The sequence below is a fragment of the Triturus cristatus genome, chromosome 11 (assembly GCF_964204655.1).
Source record: "Triturus cristatus chromosome 11, aTriCri1.1, whole genome shotgun sequence".
In the NCBI taxonomy this organism is placed as follows: Eukaryota; Metazoa; Chordata; class Amphibia; order Caudata; family Salamandridae; genus Triturus; species Triturus cristatus.
Window position 1 is genome coordinate 92,388,114 of NC_140594.1, and position 17,220 is coordinate 92,405,333.

A 17,220-nucleotide genomic window follows, 5' to 3' on the forward strand; every position below is an offset into this window, starting at 1 on the left:
TGCAACAGCAATGCCAGCTCCCGCAGGAGGCAGAGAGCCGGCGGGACCATGGGGACATTGGGGCTCCCCCTACAGTCCCCAACAGAGAGGCCAGGCCCCAGGGGATTAAAATTTTAAAAATAAATAAAAAATGCAAAGGCCGGCTCCGGGGGATCGGGTCCCTGGGGCCATAATTGGCCTGAAGAGGGGAGCCACGCGGCTCCCCTCCCAAAAAAATAAAAGAAATAAGGCTTCCAGGCCACGGGGATGGGGTCCCCGGGGCCATAATTGGCCTCGGGATCCCCTCTCCAAAATGTGGCCCAGGGAAGGGGGGCCATGCAGCCCCGCCACAATAAAAGAAAAAAAAGTAAAAAGTAACCGGCAACTCGCTGGAGGCCCTGTCCCCTCCCTGCACCACACTGCAAACGCGACCCCTGGGGGCCAACTTGCCCACCAGGTACCTCCAGTAAGCACCACAGAGGTGGATTGCAGAGAGGTGGTCCGAGGCCACGCCCATTTTTACACCACTCTGCAAAGGCAGGTCCTGGCGCACTGCTTCTCAGAGTATGAAGTCCACTTGTGTCCTAAGGTCCTCAGAACACAAGAGGACCTCATCACCCCACCAGCAGTGTGCCAAGAGGCGCGTTTGCAGAGGACTAGGAAAAATAATGATTACACAGAGAGTGGTAAATGACACTGATTATGTGTTTTACCTTATACTGCAGAATTTGTATTTATTGCATGTGTAAATACTGAATGTTTGGTATTTACTGCATCAATATCACATGTACAAACATCAATGGGGGATATTCACAAGGATCTATCACCGAGTTAATGGCACTTTATCGCAGCCAAAGTTGCGATAAACTAATCGCCCTAATCACAAGCTGGTGTTAACATACCACAGCACCAGTTTACCCGTGATAGCAGCCGCAAAAAACATCGCCACAGATGACCCCCGAAACTATCGCTGATGAGATGCAGAGTAGGCATTCCCGTGCCAAAAGCCGCGACAACATCACTCCACAACATTCACAAAGACCAGCCAGAACTGCAATAAGAACATTAAACAGGCGATAAGGCGCTTTAGCAGCAGGAAAATGACACCTGCTCTGACCTGGTGCAAAGTCGGACCACAGCCTGCACAACAAAAGGGAGCCCAGACCACAGCCACATCGGAAGGGCAACAGATGCCATGGAGCCACTGGTCATGCGGCCCGGACACCCAAGAGGGCCACAAAACCCACCGCCACCACCCCAGGACACCAACCCCCACCTGGAACACACCCCCAGACCGCCACAGAGGCTGCGCAGACAAAGACAGCGGACCCCCAGGAAACGCACCAGCCTCACAGACCCAACACCTGACAATGTCATTGCCCACTACAGGCTCAAAAGGACAACCATCATACGCATCCTGACCAAATACGCCCAATAGGCCGACGGCACCACCACAGCAGACAACCAACATCCCACCCCACACAAAGCTGCTGGCTGTGCTGCACCTGTTGGCCCCTGGTACCCCCCAACCAACACCCACAAGAGTTGGAGGAGTCCAACAGCCAGCCACATCCAAGTCCCTCACACCTGTCCTGGACATCACCATCAGCTTGGTACCCCAGTCTCTAAACATCCAACACAATGTGCAGGATCTGCTGGAGACCAAGCAAGGACCATACGCCATATCTGAATGCACGCACGTCTTGGGGGAATCCACAGCACACGTGTCCTAACTGTGCCCCCTGGTGACACAGCACACAATCACCGCAACAGAAAGCACACGTCTCACATCAATGTGCAGGCAACATCGGAACACCGTGGAACTTCCAACAATCTCACCTCCAATTACCCAGCCAGTGTGCATGATTATTTCATCCTCCGACAGTCCATCAGCATCCAGTGTTCCCAGAATGGCACCAAAGGAAATGCACAGCCCTTGGCAAGTTCCAAATGAACACCCCACTCACCTCAACTCCACAACCATGCAACTCATAACTTTGGCAATGCACACGTCACAAAATCACAACCAACATGCAAAACAACATGCCCACCCACCAGACATGACAGAGCAACTCACAATGGTAACCTGGGCAAGCCGTGAACATGAGCCATCAACGGCATGGCGCCTAAGCCACACGCGAGCCAAATGTGGGGAGAGATGGCAACCAGGCATGTGTGAAGGATGCAGGAGAACCATGATTGGGAAAGTACACAATGCCAAGAGTGGCAGAGGTGTGCTGGACAGACCGCAGTATGCTGAACACACCCATATCCATGGTGACATACACCGCTGGTGTATGGAGTGTAGTGGACAGTGGATGCAACCATTCACCCCAGCCAGTCGGGGAGTACACGGAAATGTTGCCAGTTACGTCCCGCCTATAAGCGTGAGTGGAGTGGGATGGCCCGGTGTATGCCAGGCCAGCGTAGGGGTGTGAATAAAAAGCACGTAGCCCTGGGCATGGTCATCTTCCAGAAAGTCGAACATCTCTGTCAGGGCGGCGCCTCTCACCACGCCACAAGGCCGACGCCGTCCTCATGAGTGGAGTTGCCTGCGATCCTGCGCGCCTGCCGTACCCCGGCACGCTGGACCCCGAACCCGTCAGACCCACCCCTGCGCAGCCAGGCCACACTGATCACCTTCCGACACCGGCATGTGTCAAGGAGGGCCCACCACATGCCTGCTTAAGCTCCAAGCCCGAGGCCCGCGACCTTGGCAGCCTCTCAGACCATCACGGCCTCCACGACACAGGCCCGCTGTAGTCCTTTCTCGTTGATGTACTCAACTGCCGCCTCTGTACTACACCACGGTCAAGTAGGTCACACATTTGGAACTGAGTCTTGATTACACCATGGCAGTGAACATTATTTAAGGCAGAGTTCATGTCACTATACTCCCTTCGATGTGGTGCCACCAAGTCTCTGCATAGCATTACAACCACACGTGTCTGTGGGCCTACGAGGACTACTGCCCTCGGCCTATGCTGCGCACAAGTAGGTCACAGAATTGGAACTGAACATCGATTATTCAATGGCAGAATACATATCATTGCACACAAGGAGAGGTGTAAGAGGATGACGCATTGCAGTCCAGAGGGAACAGGATCATCATTATGGAAGTGATCGAACACTACCGACAACTGCCCTGGTGTCACTAACTCTGTGCATTGGGAGCCAACAACAGGTGGGTGTGGTCCCCTGCTGACTACTGCCTTCGGCCCACACTACGGACAAGTAGGTCATGTGAGACGTTGGCCTGGCATATGCTGTCCACTAGTTATAGTGGGCACCATGCACCTGTCCAATCAGCGCTTTTTGATGATAGGTTTAAAGACAACCTTTATTGAAAGCTATCCTAGTGGTAGCTATGGAGAGCAGCCTTACGGCTAAGTCTTGAAGAAGTGTGAAGCAGCTTGGAGAACCACACAAGGTATATATATAAAATATATGTATTTATTTCTAAACACTCTCTACTAACCTCTTTATGAAGTTAAAGAGCAAGGCACACAATAATAGAGTTCTAAAATGACAGTAAATAGCACAATATACAATGGGCCCTAGGGGCGGACCAAACCATATATTTAGAAAGTGGTATAAGAACCACGACTTGACTAGATACAGTGCATAGAGCACGTAGAATCGCTGGGACCCCAAGGAACCACCGAAGGTAGTGACACAGGAGACCCACAGGGGATGCGTGCAGTGTGAGAACACAGGCACAGGCCGCTTACTATTCTATGGGAAAGTCGTGGTTGGAATTTTAGAAGTTAAGAACACTTAGGGGAGGACTTTGAGCAAACCCCTTTTGACCTAGGGGGTTCTAGGGCCAGCACCCATGGGAGCACCGGAGTACTCGAGTTACCTCACCCAGGGAAGCCGGGTGCATAGGTGTCAAATGGTGTCGGGAATCGACGTTGATTTCAATGGCGATCTGTTGCAAAGTTCTGCTGCCGGGAAGGAGAAAAGTGTCCAGTGTGATCCAAACCTGGATCGAAGATCAGAAGAACCTGAAAGCAGAAAGGACCAGGAGGCGTTGACGACAACCAGGAGCTGGATTCGAGCAGTCCCACAAAGGATGTCAAGTGCTGCCGTGTCGGAGCCCGGATTGGACCAAACATGCCTTGTCAATAGCAACCCACGCAGGAAAAGAAAAGATGCTTCGGTGTGAACCGGCAAGGTCCTGGGGACTCCCCAAGTGATGGAGAGTCAGGGCACGTCTAGAGCAACCAGGTAAGCCCAATTAGAAGTAAAGTTGCCTTCACGTACTAGGGATCGCGAAGGGGCCTCAATAGAAAACACAAAGGGCCAGCTCACGGAACACTCGAAGTGTAAGCAGGCAATCTTCAGTGCAAATGCTGCTCAGGGACAGGGCTACAAGTAACCCAAAGCTCAGATGCAGGAGTCGCTGAAAAGCTGATGCTTCTACAAATGGTCGCAGTGTCCAGGGGTTTGGATTGCACGGTCTTCCACAAGGGATACAGGCCTCAGAATTTCTGAGGGCACAGATCGACCTCAGAGACTACGGAAACCCACATCCTGTGTTGCAAAATTCTTTGGAGTCCGGCAGGAGCGTCGGAGATGCAAACCGGACAGATGCGTCTTTGGTGCCTGCCTTGCAAGGGAGTAGCTCCTTTACTCCAAGGGAGATTCTTCAGTCATCTAGTTCAATGTAGATCAATGAAGTTCCAGGATTCAGTATCAAAGTTTTGTCCAGGTGTAATCTAAGGTCCTGTAGATAGGGGTTCCTTTCTTATACCCAAGGAAGGGGTTGGACAAACTCTTGGGACCCACCTATGGGAACGTCAGGAAAGAGGGGTGGCTACACACATTCCCTTTGTCCAGTTTCATGCCAGAGCTGGGGCTGGTAGTCCCTGCAACCAGTTTTAACTGGACTATGAACAGGGACACCCAGTGTACCCCCAGTGCTGAACTTCAAAGCACTCTTGGAGTGCTCCCACCCAGCCCCAATGCACTAAAGCCTGTCTGGGAGGTGGTGACAACTCCCTGTGACAGAAAACCTATTGTCCAGGCCTCCCCTGCCAGAGTTTCTTCAAGCAGCAGGCGGGCAGACTCGTGTCTTTGGCTGGCAGCATCCATTTTGTGATGCCAGGATTCTGTTAGCTGGTACTGGGTACACTGGTGCTGTCATATATCTCCCTCTAGAAGTATGGGATCATACTCCCACACCAGTTACTGGTGTGGGGGTATGATTCCAAGGTGTTTGACACCAAACACAAAATGTTTCCGCGCAGCCATCCCAAAGTTAGCATTTACCATTTGGTTATAATGCACTTAACAGTATATGGTTTGGCTGCATCATAAAGAACCCCGAAATAAAGGTTCCGAAGGCTGCAGAGGGTCTTTGCTCATGCATGGGCACCCTTTCACATAAAACCAGCACCCTGCCTTCAGGATTAGTAAGGCCTGCCATAGGGGTGACTGATAGGTTTATGTGTGCAGTGATATGGAGAGATATAGTGAACATATATCTCAGTAAGGGGTGCATGCACCACCTTACCCAGGCAGCAGTAGCAGTCCTGTGGTGTCATTTTGGAAGGCTTCCTAGGGGTGGCATAATACATGCTGGGGCCCCTGGTAGGCCTCTGGGTACATAGTATACCATATACACTAAAGTACTTGTAATCAATTTAAGGTAGAAAGCAGATAGGCTGGCGTCCTGAATAGCAGGATCCCAGCCAGACTAAGTCAAGAACCAGCAACACACCAGGAAAAAAGTGGGGGCAACCATGCAGTTATAGTCCACCTTCCTACAGGTCACACATTTGGAGCTGTGTCAATCAATCAATCAAAAGCTTTATTTCGATAAAAATTGTATCATAAAAGCGTTGACATACAAACATACAAGATACAATATATCAAAGGGGAAGCATTAAATTTAAAATATGAGGAAATGTAAATAAAAACAAAAATTTAAGCTGGTCAACTAATCTTCTTAACGCCAGCGTACAAAATATAACAGTTTTAAAAATATGTATAAAAAATCAGTATGGAGTATATTCATTGAAAATTAGTGAGAAAAATGTTTACATTTCGATACTAAAAAGACGGTTTCCCTAAAAAGTGAGTAAAAAGGAATTCATAATGATAGGCGTAAGAATTTAGCCCTAATATTCCAAGACAACCCAAAGAATTTAGCCACACCACAAACTAGCACTGGGCTGGGGTCGGAACGTAATATTCAACCCGGAAGTTCGACGTGCACAGCAATCGACATACTGGTCCCAACCATCGACTTCTTGGGTTTTTATAGGCTGGGCATTCGAACATAATATGCGCCGTATTTTCCACCAACCCACTGCAACTCAAACAAGTTGATGGGGTTTGGTAGGGTGGCTTCCATTTGCTGGTGCGCTCACGGGTTGGCAATACATCAAGTCTGAATTGGATGTACAGCGATCTATCCCTAGGGTTCTGTACAAAATCCAAATACGGCTCAAGGCTGGCGGCCTGTTTGTGTATATAGAAGGCTTCGGTCAGGTTACCCAGATTAGGGTTACTGGACTCCTGGGTGTCTATCCAAGTCCAATAGGCTCTCTTCAAGTCTGCCTTACCCAAGGGTGCACCTTGCTCCCAAACTTCTCTAAGGCCTTGCTGCAGTAGAGACTTCTTAATACAACAAAGCCAACTGATTCTGTGAGACCCCGGGGAGCTCATTACTTCTCTTAAGCCCTCAGTATATTTCGTTAATTCTGGGGTACGCCATAGTCGAGCCCAGAAGAGCAGGGGGCGTAATCTTGCCATGTCCTTGATCGTGCGTCTGCCCAGATCTCTTAAGAGAGGTTTGAGTGGAGTTCCCCTTGGGAGTGAGACCAGTTCTCTCATGAATTTATTTTCAGACCTGGAGATTTGTTCGAGATTGTTGAAGCCCCAGAGTTCGGCACCATACAGTGCCGAACTAACAGCTTTAGCCTGATAAATCACTAGAGCGGGGGCGATTGGTCTGCTGTGCGAGGTACGATGTTTTTTGATGATTGTTCCCGCGGCCCGTTTGTGATTTAGCAGCATCTTATCAATATGGGGTCTCCAACTTAGTCTGTCAGAAATTCTTATGCCAAGATAGTCAAATGTTTTAACAAGCTCCAAGGGTGCACTGTCAAGCTTGAGGGTGACTCTAGATGGTTTTCGTAAATTAAACGAGAGAAGCTTGGTCTTTAAGGTGTTAATACCTAAACCTCTCAAATTACAGAACAAGTGAAATCTGTCCAGGAGCTTTTGCAGCCCTGCCGGGGTTTTAGAAATTAGCAGGGTATCCTCAGCAAATTATAATGTAGGGACTCTATCGCCAGCCAATGCCGGGGCGTCGGCGGGAATATCTTGTAAAAACTTCACCACCCCATTTACAAATAGAGAAAAACGGGTGGGGGCCAATACACAGCCCTGTCGAACTCCCCTTTTTACGGGCATCTTTTCAGTCTTCTGGGCCTGGGTACCCCATCTCACCGGAGCGTAATTGCCCTCGTGCAGTCAGACCAAAAGGTCAAGGACAGGGGAAGGTACACCCATATCCTTCATGACCAGCCATAATCGATCTCGAGGGACCAGATCGAAGGCAGTCTTCAGATCTATAAACGCCAAGTGGAGGCTACCCTTGCCAATCAAAACCACCTTAAAGTATAGGAGGAGGAGTCTGAAGACCTGGTCAATTGTGCTTGTATTTGGTCTGAATCCCGCTTGGTAGTGGGAGAGGATATTGTTCTCGTTAGCCCACAGCAGGATTCTTTCCAGTAAGACCCTGCCAGCAACCTTCTGACCAGCGTCAATGAGGCCTCCTCAAGAACCCTAGCAGCTCTCCCCCAACCTCCAAATTGGAGGACTCCACAAAGAAAGCTGCGGATTTCGCTATATTCTTTGACAAAAAGGTGAAATCACTTGTAGATCAGGTCATTCATCCTACCCCTACAGAGGAGCGCAAATCCTTAACCATTTGGCAAAACTTTGACCCCATCTCTGATGACGCCCTCCTTAAATGCATCCTCGATACAAAGCCCTCTAACCACTCTCTTGACCCCATCCCTAGTGCCATTGCCATGGACTTCTATACCCATTCTCTTTCCTATTGGACCACTCTGGTCAACCTCTCCCTCAGTCAAGGCTCCCTTCCTGTTTCCTTCAAAAATGGACAGGTCTCCCCTCTGCTTAAAAAACCCACCGCTGATGCGAACGACCTCAACAACTACCGTCCCATCACTAACCTACCCTTTCTTGCGAAAATCACAGAAAAATGTGTAGCGAAACAACTCTCTCGCCATATCAAGGACAATGATCTTCTTGACACTTTCCAGTCGTTGTTCATTCAAAACTGCAGCACTGAAACAACCCTGCTGCTAGTGATTGATGACGCGCTGCGGATACTCGATTCAGGGGAGTCTTGTGTTCTAATTCTTCTTGACCTTTCTGCAGCCTTTGACACAGTCAATCACAACACTCTCCTTAACACTCTTCAACAGAGAATGGGCATAGAGGGCACTGTGCTCAAATGGTTTGCCTCCTTCCTCTCTGATAGATCCCAAATGATCAAAATAGCGAACAGCCTTTCATCTCCTTTAGCGGTCAGCCAAGGTGTCCCTCAAGGCTCTATACTTGCACCCACACTATTCAATCTCTATTTAAAACCTTTGGGAAATCTCCTGAGTAAATCCGGGATCCATTATCATCTATATGCGGACGACACTCAAATCTATCTTAAGGTGGCCTCCACTCACGATCTCTCCTTCCTAAGCTCTACTCTCGACTCCATTCAAAACTGGATGTTAACTCATCAACTGATCCTGAATCCCTCCAAAACTGAATTCCTCCTCCTCTCCTCATCACTTTCTCCTCCCCCAGTGCAATCATGGATGGATCAGACTAATCTACTGAACAATAAACCCATCATTGTCAAGAGCGCAAAATCCCTTGGTGTCTTACTCGACAAAAAACTCAATCTACACTTCCTCATCGATTCCATTGCAAAGTCTGCTCGATACCAACTGCGACTTCTTTGGGGGATTCGTCGCTTCTTCCCGGAGCACGACCTTAAAACCCTGGTCCAATCGCTGGTTCTCTCCAGATTGGACTACTGCAATTCTCTTCTTACTGGCATCCCCAAAACCCACCTGTCCCCCCTAAAGTCCGTTCTCCATTCAGCAGCTCGTTTCATTTATGGGGCCAAAAGAAGCGACCACATCACACCCATTTTATCCACCCTCTGTTGGCTTCCCATAGAGGCAAGATCTATCTACAAGACTGCTTGTATCACCCACAAAGCCTTGCACTCCTCCTCCCCTCGCTACCTGGCGAATAAACTGAAACTCTCCGGAGGCTCCAGACCTTCACGTAATGCAGAAAATGTATTGCTTGAACCTCCCACTTTCAAGAAGGAAAGATCGATGGCCCAATCCTTTTCAGGCAATGCGGTGAGAATCTGGAACTCACTTCCGCCTCATCTCCGGACCACCACCTCTTCTCAGGCCTTCAAATCTGACCTCAAAGCTCTCCTCCTTCAAAGACACTTCCAAATTTAATTTACGCCCTCTATTTTCTGAAGGAAGTCCTGCCGTTATAAGAAATTCTGTTCTCCATGCCTATAGAAGTGCCTTCCCAGTGTGTTTTTGTGTGTTGAGTGTCTGCCATTTAGTGCAGTAGTATACCTCTACTTGTACTTTGTACTCTTGTATAACATGCAGACGTCTCCTTTCCTTTGTAACGTATCGTTTGCTACCTCTTGTATTTTGTTTGCTTTTGATACTTGCACAACGGCCACCACTGCCTCATGTAACGTAACTCTTATTTTAGTGTTTTGAGTGTCTGCCATTTATTGACCTCTGTGTACTTTGTATGCTCTTGTAACCTGCACACGTCACTTTTTTCCTTTTGTAACGTATCGTTTGCTCCCTCTTGTATTTTATTTGCTCCTGATACTTGCACAAATGCCACTATTGCCTCATGGAACGTAACGTTTGCTTTTGTAACATGCTCACTTATAATTTTTCTCCTTATGTATCATTACTGCTCCTATTGTGAAGCGCTCTGACACCTTCGGGTAAAGTCCGCGCTATATAAAAACGCATTAAATAAAATAAAATAAAATAAATTAGTTAGCAGGATCCTCCCTGGAACCCTTTGTGAATATTGGGATCACCTCGGCTCCTTTCCAGGATTCTGGAATAGGCGATCCCTTAAGGAGAGCGTTGAGGAGGATGGCAAAATACTTCGCCCAATGTTTAGGGTCCGATCGATACAAGTCACCGGGGAGACCATCAGGGCCTGGGGCCTTTGCTGGGACTATTTTGCTGATGGCAATCTCAACCTCCGTCTCTGTAAAGGGATCATAACCCTCGAGATTGGGGGCGGCCATCACAGTGTGTACAACAGACCAGGGGATTTGGGCATCCTCTCCAGAATAGAGCTTCATAAAATGGACCAACCACTCCTGGTTCGTAATGTGATTTGGAATTGCATCGGGATCACAACCTCTTGAATATCTACAGAGATTCCAGAAAGCGTTTCCGTCTTTAGCCAGGCTCGCGGCTTTGAGAGCCAGCCAACGGGATTCCTCCCAAGCTTGCTTGGCTCCCGACACTGCCTTTCTATATTCTTTCCTGGCAATTTGTACTTGGTGGCAATCGCGATTTTTGACGGCGAATATTAGGTTGTTCTTTTTTTGCCTGCACTCAGTGGTGTACCAAGAGTCAAGGGCTTTATGCTTGTTAAAATTTCTGGGAGAAAAAGGTACCCAAAAAAGTGACCCAATCAGCTCTACTGTATCTGTATAGATTTTCCCAACCCTTAGGTGCCCATCTGGTTCGTTACTTGCTCCCTGGAGTTCCGTGGTTTTAGCTAATAAAATCTCTTTGATGGTCAAAAGTTTTTGGTCATCGGAAGAGATTTTAGACCATTTGAGATGTCTCTTACAATTTGACGGAATAACTTCCTTGGTGGACATGATAGGACTAGTGCCAGAACTTAATGAGTCGAGAAGCCATGGGCTCTTCATGGTCAAGCACAGAGGATTATGGTCACTATCAATAGTGGAAGCTATGACCACATCCACTGTGTTTTGCCATAGTCTGCAATCGATCAAATATAGTCAATTCGAGATGGGCAAGAAACTCTATTGAAAGTAGTAGCACCTTGGGCGTCAGATGGCAGTCGGCCATTAGCAGCTCTCAGGCCGAATTCCAATGTTAATGCACTCAATTGGATTGCCACTTGGGTCCACTTCTTGATTGGTGGTATTGATAGAGGTGGTATGCCCCACTGTGCATCCTCATCCTCTATCTCCAGTAAATCTTCAGAGGCCAGAGGTTCATAGGTGCAATTCATGTCGCCTGCTACCAGGATAAGAGAATCGGGTGGGCAAGAAGAGAGTCCATCTCCCAAGGTTGTAACAGTCGGTGACTTAGAGCCTCCGTGGGTGCCTCGGATGCAAACAATGAAAAGCTCAATAGCATGCCCACCTTTTGTCCCTCTCAAAGTTAAGCACATCACGTCTGGTGATATGATGGAGAACTGGGAGACCCTACAAGCGAGTGCAATATTCATCCATATTATGAGACATCCTGAAGGGCGCCCTCGCCAGATTGATATAGCTGGGACACAAAAACAGGTATAGCCAGATTTATGCAGTGGGACTAGGCTCCAGGTCTCTTGAAAAATACATATATCATGGAAAGCAATATATTGATTCCAGTCTGGGAGTGAGAGTTTACCTCTCAGGCTGGCAATATTCCATGAGATTATTTTGAGGTTGATATTTGATGAATGGGGCGATAGAGTACACGGGTCAGGTGCTAGGAGTTCAATCTCTTTGTTACCATGATTAAGGAGGATAATATTGGTGCCTGGGTAGTGTAACAATTCTACAGTAACATTAGAAGAGCCACTAATCGATGCAAACGTTTTTTTAGATAGGTTGATGGGAGAAGTTAGTCAGTCAATATTGTCGAGAGTGGACTGATCGTCTTTCATTAAATCTAGTGTCCCACCCCTTATCCTAGTTGGTTCAGGAGAGGTAAGGGGGGAGCGTCTGAATTGTATAGAGGACGAATCTGGGGAAGATGATCTAAATTCGAGGGCCAATAGTCCCTCGGCCACTGGGAAACTAGCCAGAGTGAGCTCAATGGTATCTGTGTTGTTGTCATCCGATCTTCGTCTGTGGGCCCTAATTATGTCGTCTCTTATCAATGATCGACAGCCCCTAACGTGTCAGATCCAGTGAGTAACCTTATTTTTTAGTGATTCTTCATCCTCACGCCCATTTGCTTTAGGAGCACGAACCATATAGACCGTAGGATTATCATCAACTTGGGAGGTTTAAGTATTGTGCTGTAATAAGGTTGAGGGGGAGACAGAGACTCTATGAGATGGGTTAGAGAGTCTACAATTATTATAAGAGCTGGGAGTTGCTCGAGGCTTCATTGCAAAATTGTCAGGAGTAGCCCCAGCTCTAAGTAAAGGTTTAGGGTCATTCCTGCCATGGGAGAGAGCAGCAGCAGAAGAAATCGTATTGTTTTCGTGGGTTGGGTGGGTTATTTGAGTTGGATTAAGAGCTGAGTGGGGAAAAAGATTATCAGTATGAATATTCAATGTGGGAAAATTTGTTTTTTTAACAAAAGACATCACCTCAAAACCACTTTCCTTAGCTCACTAATTTCTTGTTTTAGAGACTCAACGGTTTCAACAAGTTGCCCTACACCAATTACCCCCCCCATCAGGTTGCTCTCGAGGTTCCCTTTCTATGTCCTTCGAGGCCCCATTTTGTTTATCTAGCTCTAAGGGTGAGTTTGTTGATTCGAACATTTCAGAATTATCAGCCAATGCTGCATAGCGGTTGTTACAAATAATGACAATAGGGTCAAGAGGAACGGGATTCGCAACAGCAGCAGTAAAAACTGGTGCGTCTGTAGTTGCTGGTAAGTTACCCATATTACTCAGCGAATCAACGGTCTCAGCAGCTAAATCGTAGGGGGGAGCTTTGCAAAACATTTGCGGAATGGTAACAGTGCCAGGACTTATTCCTTACGGGTGATTGGGGAGGAACATTTTCTAAAATAAGTTCACAATCATTAACCAATGTCTCTATGCGATCCAGTGTGGTGGCAGGTAAAGATTTCTTCGAAATCCTCCTAGCCTTCTTCCTTTTGGCTGCCCCGCCAGTGCCGAATGTAATCCCTCCATTGGCATCAAGCAATTTTCTCTTGCCCATCGTGTGTGTAGCAAATAATGAGAATAGGGTGGTTTCAAACCAGGAAGGACGTTAGAGGAGCAAGACTTAGAACAGTGTCGGTGGTAACCCCCACCGGGATCGTTACAGTACCTTTGAACGTGCCTCAGTGTGAGGGCCGCATACACGGTCAGTGGACAGGAGGCCAAAGGGGGATGGTCCGGCCCGGCCTCCTCTGGCCCCTGACGGCCACAGACGGCCCGCCCTTTGCCCGGGCTTCGCCCGGCGCGCCCCGCGCACGATCCCGCGACGCTGAGCCTGCCGGGAATTTGTAGCGCCTCCTGGCGCAGGAACAGCGGTGCGGGGAAGCAGAGCAGGCTGGGAGGTGTAGTCTACCTCCACTCGGCGGCCGTTAAGTGACCAGCTGCGGCGGCGGGAGGGAGGTTGATAGTGGCAGCAACACACAGGTAAGTTCCCCCAAGGACGGCACACCACCCGCTCCACCGAGCCTGCCGGGAATTTGTAGCACCTCCTGGCGCGGGAATAGTGGTGCGGGGAGGCAGAGCAGGCTGGGAGGTGTAGTCTCCCTCCACTCGGCGGCCGCTAAGTGACCAGCTGCGGCGGCGGAAGGGAGGTTGATAGTGGCAGCAACACACAGGTAAGTTACCCCAAGGACGGCACAGCACCCCTGAGCTGAGTCTTGATCATACATTGTCCGTGTATGCACAAAAAGAAAGATTCTACTTCACTGTATTCCCTTCGGTCAGGTGGCAGCAACCATGTGCATAGCATCCCAACGACACGTGGCAGTGGGCCCTTGCAGACCGCTGCCCCTGGCCTACACTGTGGTCCAATAGGCCACACACACCTTCGAATTCAGCTTTGGTTTATTTATGGCAGACTTGATGTCATTGTACAGGCCTCATCGCAGACTGCATCCCCTTTCAGCCCCAGTGCCACTATGTCTAGTTACCGAGACCCATGGACACTTTCTGGTTGGACTTTGGTGGCGACTGAGTCCATGGACTTTGGGTTGTCGTCGCCATCATAGCGGTTATACTGACTTTGTGGCGAAAATGAGGCTGTGGCATTCCACCCCTTCATTTGCTGCTTCTGGACAGCTTCCACCCTCTGCATCATGCCCTGGAGGACACCTTCCACTGTCCCCTGCAACCCTCTGCAACATACACCTCGGACATTGATGAGGATCCGCTCAGGTCGCATGGCCCATCTGACTGCACCGCAAGTCACCGTCCCGTGGCTGGGTGCCTGTGCCGCCCGCAGTGCATCAGGGCCACTAACTCTGTGCTGGTCATGTCTGGGACCCCTTCTTCTGAGATATTGGATGGCCTCTAAGGCGATGACCTTAGGGTCATCAACGCCATTTGTCTGTGGCCCTGCGCTGTCTGCTGCCTCCGGCCTCAACTGCGGTCCAACAGGGTTCACACATCAAATCGAGTCTGGACCGGCCCGGACGTCGCATCACCGCAGAAGGCACACGCCACCAATGCCAGGACCACCTCCAACCACCATCTGCCAGAGTCGAAACGGTGGTCCTGACAGACTTACGGAGTTGCTCACATCTGTTGTGGATGCCATCATTAGACTGATACCCTGCTCGGCACTCCAGGTGACACTGACTCAGTGCACCGCAAGCCATTGTCCGTTACTGATTGAGTTTTGTGTTGTGGAGAGGTTCACAGTAATGTCACCTCAAGCAGTGTACCTGGGACGTTGATGAGTAAGATGATGTGGGTCTAACACATCCCACCACATCCGCATCAGGAATATCTCGAGGGGACACAACCCGAGACTTTTTCTTCACATGGGCGTGCTTGTCTGTAGTGCCCCAAACTCAGTGCACTGCAGCTCACAGACACTTCTGTTTGCATGTTGTGTGTTCTCTGGACTTTCTCCGGCTCCCTCCATGTTGCTTAGCAGTTGACTCGGTTATACAGGTGTTTTCAGTTTCTGTTTTACTGGTGTTCACTGTTCAAGTGGTTGCCAGCACAAAGCACTCCGTATGGGCTGGCTTACACTCATCCCACACACATTCAGCACAGGCATCACTGTACATGTGGCCCTGCCAATAAAGGGTCCGGGAGCATGTGCCAGTAGCCAGTTCAGCATAATATCTGCGTGTGTCCCTGTGGTCATGTTGTATGCATGAGGGTCCTGGGCCCTAGGACATTACATTGTGCTGTGTACAGCCGATGCAGACATGTCACCGCAGGCAGCGGGTTAGAGTTAGGACATGTAGCTTTGTCATCACCCACTCAATTTATAAGGGGAGTGGCATCAGCTGTCATACGCAGAGCCAACATGGGTGTGTGACTGCTATTTGCGTGCCCCTGGGCGTGGTTCTGTACTGTGAATGTGCATCTGCATGTGTCTCTATGGCAGCGTGGGTCTCCTTTGTGGGGGGTAGGTGGTTCCTGAAGGGTAATTGACACCAATGTATGTGATCTAGTTCTCCTTCCATGGGTTCGGACCCCACCCACACCTGTTCGGCTACCTCCTTTTGGCATGCTGATACATGGCATTGGGGTGCCATGTCTGAGTGGGTGAAGTGTTGTGGGCCAGCTGTGCTTGCGGGTGCTTCCTGCTGTGTGGTCTGTTGCAGGCTCTGTTTTCTCCTCTAAGTAGCTTGGCTGCCCTGGTCCTGGTGGTAGGTTGCGTGGGATGTCCAATGGGCTGTTGTACGGTGGCAGTGTCGAAGATGTGGTGGTCCTCTCCGGCATTACAGATGTGTTGTCTTCTGTGCTCTGCTGGAGGTGTTGTGTGCCCCTCTGCAATGTGAAGGGGAGATGCATGTTGAAATTGTGTTGACATGTATGTTGGCGCATTGTTCAGGGTGACACGCAGATTGTATGACAATGTACATTGTGACTGTTTGGGATGTGCTAAATACTACTGCGGGACAGTGTACATTTGGACTACATGATGTATGTGAGGTCATACACATACATTTCAATTTCACAGTTTCCTGCTCTGTCAGATGTAGTAGGCATGTTTCTGTGCATGTGTGGAGCCAGTTGTGTCCTCTGTTCTGCAGTGTCGGCTTTGCGCATTGTACCACGTTTCCGTCAATGTGGGTGTGCTGTTCTTGCTATGTGTGTGTGCTGCAGAGTGCCAAGGGGATCAGGGACATGATCCTGCGTAATTGTGGGTGTGCAGTGTGCTACACCTCGTTATGCATGTGTGCCATTGTGCCCATCTCCCCCCGTGATTCCAGTCCCTGTTCGTTACACTCCCTGTTGATGTTGTGTCATGTCCTCTCGAGCTGTGTCTGTACTCCCTACTCCTTGCACCGTCTCCACATTGATGACTGTGGCCTCAGTTTCCTCCAGCTCCTCCTGTGGCGCAGGACTGCCACCTCCTGTTGCTGTTGCAGCCTTCCTGTTGGCAGTGGGTTTGTGCCTGGTTTAGGTTGTCACATCATGAACGTCATCGAGAAAACCATCAACAAACAGCTGACCCGCTACCTCGAGGAGAACAACATCCTGGACCCGTCCCAGTCCGGGTTCTGCAGCAACCACAGCACCGAAACTGCCCTCATCACCACCACTGATGACATCAGGGCCCTGCTGGACAATGGCAAAACCGCGGCCCTCATACTCGTGGACCTATCAGCCGCCTTTGACACGGTCTGCCACCGCACCCTACGCACACGCCTCCACAATGCAGGGATCCGAGACAAGGCTCAGGAATGGACCACCTACTTCCTCTCCGGCAGAACCCAGAGCGTCCGCTTCCCCCCTTTCCGTTCCAAAGCCTCCAAGATCATCTGAGGCATACCCCAAGGATCATCCCTCAGCCTGAAATTGTTCAACATATACATGCCCCACTCGCCCACGTCGCCAGACTGCACAACCTCAACATCATCTCTGACAACACACAGCTGATCCTCTCCCTCACCAAGGACCCCATCACCACCAAACCCAACCTCCACGAAGGAATGAAAGCCGTCGCCTAATGGATGAAGAACAGCTGTCTGAAGCTGAACTCAGAGAAGATGGAGGTATTCATCCTCGGCTCCACTCCCTCAGCCCGGGATGACTCCTGGTGGCTGACCA